The sequence below is a fragment of the Sorex fumeus genome, unplaced genomic scaffold (genome assembly GCF_029834395.1).
Source record: "Sorex fumeus unplaced genomic scaffold, SorFum_2.1 ptg000073l, whole genome shotgun sequence".
Taxonomy (NCBI): Eukaryota; Metazoa; Chordata; class Mammalia; order Eulipotyphla; family Soricidae; genus Sorex; species Sorex fumeus.
In genome coordinates this window covers 263,110-268,941 of record NW_026606130.1, presented here as the reverse complement: position 1 = coordinate 268,941, position 5,832 = coordinate 263,110, and positions in this window count along the sequence as shown.

Sequence of the window (5,832 nt, the reverse complement as noted above, 5' to 3'; positions counted from 1 at the left end):
GCACACAAACAACAGCCACAGGTATCATATTCACCTTTTAAGCATTTAAGAAATCATCACTAGGCATTTGTGGGTATCAGAAGTCAGTATAATCATAGGCACTAGGATGATATTATGAATGTAAGAACTGGATCACTGCTCAGAATACCTGAAACTCAGAGTTCCATTAGTTCCATTGAAGCATTAGTGGAAATTATGAATGGAATTAAGCTGTATCCATATAGGGAACAAAATTCCAGGAAAATCTGTAATTATGCCAGATCTTTAGGTGCTGCTAGAGCATGACGACAGAGCAACATTACAGAAGATAGCAACAAACTGAGGAAAGTATTGGAAAAGAGATTCAAGAGACCCAAAGAAAAAATATGAAAAAAAAATCAAAGAATTTGTTGAAATATATTTGAATAAGCAAAAAATACTGTAACAAGGCTCAGAGGCAAAATGAAAGAGGCCCCAAATCAAATGTGACCTTGAAGACAAGCTATAGAATGTTATCAACAAAGAAGTAATAGGAAACAGATTAAAAAGAATGAAGAAAATTTATTATTTTAAATTAATAGTAGGCTGAAGAATAGTATCAGAATTATAGGAATTTCCACTGGAGAGGAAAGAGATAAAAGGAAAAAATACAGGGCCGCACCAAATTGAAAGTGAATATCCTTGTTGGGGGAAGAAGAGATCACCTCCTAATGAGATCCTCCAGTCCTTCCTGGCAGTGATGTGGGGGTGATGCTGATAGTGTACTGAAAAAATACACCTTCAGACTGCCACAAGCATCATGGGGAAACAGTGAAAAGAAAACTTCCACAAGAAGCGGATGAAGATAGGAGCCCTGAAGCCTCAACAAGAAATACCCACATACATAATCTCTATGAAAAAGAATTCAGAGACAAAAATGGTGAGGCTGTTTAATGAACTCAAAGAAATGGTGGTACAAACATCCAATAAAAACAGGAGGACATGAGCAGTGGAACTTTGAACCAGTAAAATACAAGAGGAAATGAGAGAAGAAATTAGAAAATTACAAGAAATGTCATTAACAAAAAATTCAGCAAATGAAATGGAAAACTCAAAGGATGCCCTCAATTGTAGGGTGAGAGAAACTGAAGACAGAATCAGTGAGCTTGAAGATGAGATGCAAAAAACCTCCATGCAACAGAAGATGGAAAATTATTTCAAAATAACCTGAGGGCAGACAAGAGAACTATGGGATGTAATCAACAGAAACAGCATAAAAATCATTGGAGTTCAGAAGGGGCAGGAAGGCAGCTCCAATGAAGAGTATCAAAGAACATTGTTTAAAAGTTCCCAGAGCAGGAGAATGCAAGCATTCAGGTCCAAGAAACCCAAAGTGTACAGCTAAAAGAGATTCTAATAAGAAGACTCCAAGACATATTCTAATCACAATGACAAAAACCTTAGATAGAGACACAATATTAAGAGCAGAAAGATCAAAGAAAGAAATTACACGCAAATGACATCCTATAGATTTACAAGAGACCTATAAAATGAAACCCTCAAGGCCTGATGTTAATGGTGGAACACTAAAAAAAGTTAATAAAATGAAGGCTTCATCAAGAATACCCAGCTAGACCCTCATTCAGATTTGAATGAATGATATGCAACTTCATGGATAAACAGTAGTTCAGAAATTTCATATACTCAAAGAAAAAGAAGAACGTAAGGGGTTACTATAAGGCAAGACACACTCCACAAACACAACAAACTTCTTGGCACAAAAATCCATGAAAATAATCTTTCTCAATGTCAATGGTTTAAATACACCAATTAAGAGGCACAGAGTAGCAAAATTAATTTAAAAATTGAATCCTAGAGTCTTAAAAGAGACACTTTTGAATAATCAGAGTAAACACAAACTTAAAGTCAAAGGCTGGAAAACAATTCTTTTAGCAAACAACTCTTCAAAAAGGCTGAGGTGGCCGTACTAGTGCCTGATTACAAAGATCTCAGGGTGAAAAGGATAGAAAAGTCAGAGAAGGCCATTTCTTAATAATCAAGTGATAAGTATATCAGGAAGAAACTACACTCTTGAACACTTATGTACTCAATGAGGGACCAGCAAAATACCTAAAACAAATGCTAACTTTAGACTTCAAAGAGGACATTGGGGGGCTGGAGCAATAGCACAGCGGGTAGGGCATTTGCCTTGCACGCGGCCGACCTGGGTTAGAGTTCCAGCATCCCATATGGTCCCCTGAGCACTGGCAGGAGTAATTCCAGAGTTCATGAGCCAGGAGTAACCCCTTTGCATCGCTGGGTGTGACCCAAAAAACAACAACAAAAAAGAGGACATAGATAGTAACACAATAGTAGTTGAAGACCCCAACACTGCTTTGTCATTCCTTGATCACTTAATCACTTAACTTCCCGTTAGTCGTCGATTTGCTCGAGCGGGCGCCAGTAACGTCTCCATTTGTCCCTGTCGCGTGCTAGTGTAGCCCAATGGCATCTGTTCGCTCCGGGAACATGAAGGGCCTCAAACCGATCGTTCATGATCTTGACGAAGAAGTCTGACCATCTGGTAGGTGGGCGGCCATGCGGTCTCTTGACATCCCATGGAATCCAATCAGTAACAGCTCTAGTCCAACGGTCGTCTTTAAATCTCATTACGTGACCAGCCCATCTGATTTTCGACACCTTGGCAAATGAGACAGCGTCCCTGATCCTTGATCGTCGACGGATGTCAGAACTCCGGATTCGTTCTCTCATTTGAGTGAAACGTGATATTCCAAGCATAGCTCTTTCTATTCTTCTTTGGGAGACCTGAATGGCGTTCTCATCTTGTTTGCGTAGGGCCCAGGTCTCTGAGGCATATGTTAATGCAGGAAGAACAGTGGAATCAAAGAGATGTGCCCGGAGCCGGAGGTTCTTCGTCCTCTTAGCTATTTCTTCGACGTTCTTGAAGGCGTTCCAAGCCACTCTCTTCCTCCTGCGCAGCTCGGGTGCCAGGTCATTTGTCATGTTGACCTCTCGACCTAGGTAGACATAGCTGTTGCATTCGGAGATGGTCGTTCCATTGAGAGCGAATGGGGCGTCAGGAACAAGGCTGTTTCTCATAAACATTGTCTTCGTAAGATTCAGCTGTAGTCCTACCTTTCCACACTCACGGTCAAAGTCGGACAGCATTTGTGCCGCTTGGCACAAATTCTACTTCACAGAGCGGGGAGAAAGTGCTGCAAAGTTCAAAAAGAGAACTCCCAGAATGACCACCAACTGGGAACTCTTTGGTACTATTGCGGCAACATGGGAAGATGCCATTGTTGACAACATTGACGAGGAATACGATCGACTGGTTCAGCACCTCCATGAATGTGCGAGGAACGCCAAGAGAGAGATAGCCACAAAAAGTCGCCTGTCTTCGAAAACTCTTGAGCTAATTCGCCAGCGTGGTTTGGCGCATGCCTCAGGCAACCACAAGCTAACGTCCGAGCTTGCAAAGCAGTGCAGAGATGCGATCAAGGAAGACCTCAAAGAGAGAAGAGCAGAAGTACTGGTAGATGCGGCAGAAGCCAGGAAAAGTATTCGTAACGCCCGCCTGTCCTTGGCCAACTACAAGACCAAGATGACTGCCCTCCGACATCCTGATGGATCCATCACATCCTCCAGAACGGCAATGGAGAAGATTATCCATGACTTCTACTCAAATCTCTTTGATAGCCCTGTCCACTTGCCAACATACCAAATTCCACAGGATGGGTATGTTGTTCCCAATGTTCTCCCCTCCGAAATCCGACACGCGATTTCGTCGGTAAAGAAACAAACAGCACCCGGCCCAGACAAGGTCAGACCTGAACACCTGAAGAACCTGCCGTCAGTACTCATCAATACACTGGCTCGGCTCTTCACTCGCTACCTGTCTGAATGCAAGGTTCCATCCCAATGGAAAACCAGCAGGACCGTACTACTGTTCAAGAAGGGAGACATCCATGACATTGGCAACTATCGCCCGATCTGCCTATTGTCTGTCATCTACAAGTTGTTCACTCGAGTCATCCTGAATAGGATTGGCAGAACATTAGATGAAGGACAACCATGAGAGCAAGCAGGGTTCCGCAAAGGATTCAGCACCATCGACCATATCCACACGATAACCAAGCTCATTGAGGTTTCTCGGGAGTTCAAGATGCCGCTCTGCTTAACGTTCATTGATTTAAAGAAGGCCTTTGATTCTGTTGAGACGGAAGCGGTCATTGAAGCCCTAGCCAATCAGGGCATTCAAGCCCAATACATCAGGATCCTCCGTGAGCTCTATTGCGGATTCACTACCAGGATCTCACCATTCTACAAAGAAGTGATCGTTGATGTCAAGAGGGGTGCGGCAGGGTAATACCATTTCACCGAAACTCTTCAGTGCCACCCTCGAGAACATCATGCGACGACTGGAATGGGAAGGAATGGGAGTGAAGATAGATGGTCGGCAATTACACCACCTCCGCTTTGCTGATGATATTGTTTTAATAACACCAAACATCAGCCATTCCTTGATAGATCAAGAAATACTGGCTCTGAAGGATGTAATGGAAGAAAGGGTAGGCTAGTAGATCCATACAGAATTTTTTGTCCCCCAAAAGCCAAATACACATTCTTTTCCAGTGCATGTGGGACATTCTTCAAGATAGACCACATACTAGGCCACAAAAAATAACTACATAAAATTAATAGGATAGAAATTGTATCAACCATATTTTCAGACCACAATGCACTGAAAATAGAACTTAATCACACACGTAGACAGTAATCAGATCAAACACCTGGAAACTGAACAGCTCACTACTGAAACCAGTGGGTTAGAGAAGAAATTAAAAAATTCCTAGAAACAAAAGAGAATGAGGACATAAGCTACCAGAACTTGTGGGACACAGCAAAAGCAGTGATTGAAGGAAAGTTTCTAGGTCTTCAAGCATTCATCAGCAAGGTAGAAAAGACTCAGGTAAATAACGTGAATTCACAGCTTTAGATGTTGGGAAATGACCAACACAAGCAGCCCAAAGCAGGCAGGAGGATGGAAATAATAAAACTTAGAGCAGAAATTAATGAACTGAGTCCCATAAGATAACCCAAAAGATCAATGAAATCAAGAGATGATTCTTTGAGAAAATAAACAAGATCAATAAATCAGTAGCAAGATTAACAAAGAGAAGGGGTGGAGCTATAGTACAGAAGATAGGGCATTTGCCTTGCATGCGGCCAACCTGAGAAGGAAGGAAGGAAGGAAGGAAGGAAGGAAGGAAGGAAGGAAGGAAGGAAGGAAGGGAGGGAGGGAGGGAGGGAGGGAGGGAGGGAGGGAGGGAAGGAGGAAGGGAGGGAGGAAGGAAGGAAGGAAGAGAACCCTAATAAATCGAATAAAAAATAAAAATGTGGTATCACAACAGAAGCCACTGAAATTCAAAGTATCATCAGAGCTTACTTTGACAATTGTTAAGCCACAAAACAACAGAACCTATAAGAAATGGATAAACCCCTGGTATGCAAAACCTCCCAAGGCTGAACTATGAAGATTTGGAATACCTGAGCAGACCTATCACGATCAAGGAAATGGAAATGGTAATAAAAATCTTCCTAAAAACAAAAACTCAGGCCAAGATGGATTCATTGGTGAATTGATTCAAAACTTTAAAGAATACCTACTACCAATCCTTTTCAAGCTTTTTCAGGAATTTGAAGAAACAGAAAATCTCCCAAACATCTTCTATGAGCAAATATCAACCTTATACCAAAAGCAGAGATAGCACATAAAAGAGAATTACAAGTCTATATCTCTGATGAACAGAAGATGCAAAAGCTAAAAAGATTCTCTGCAAAATTCTAACC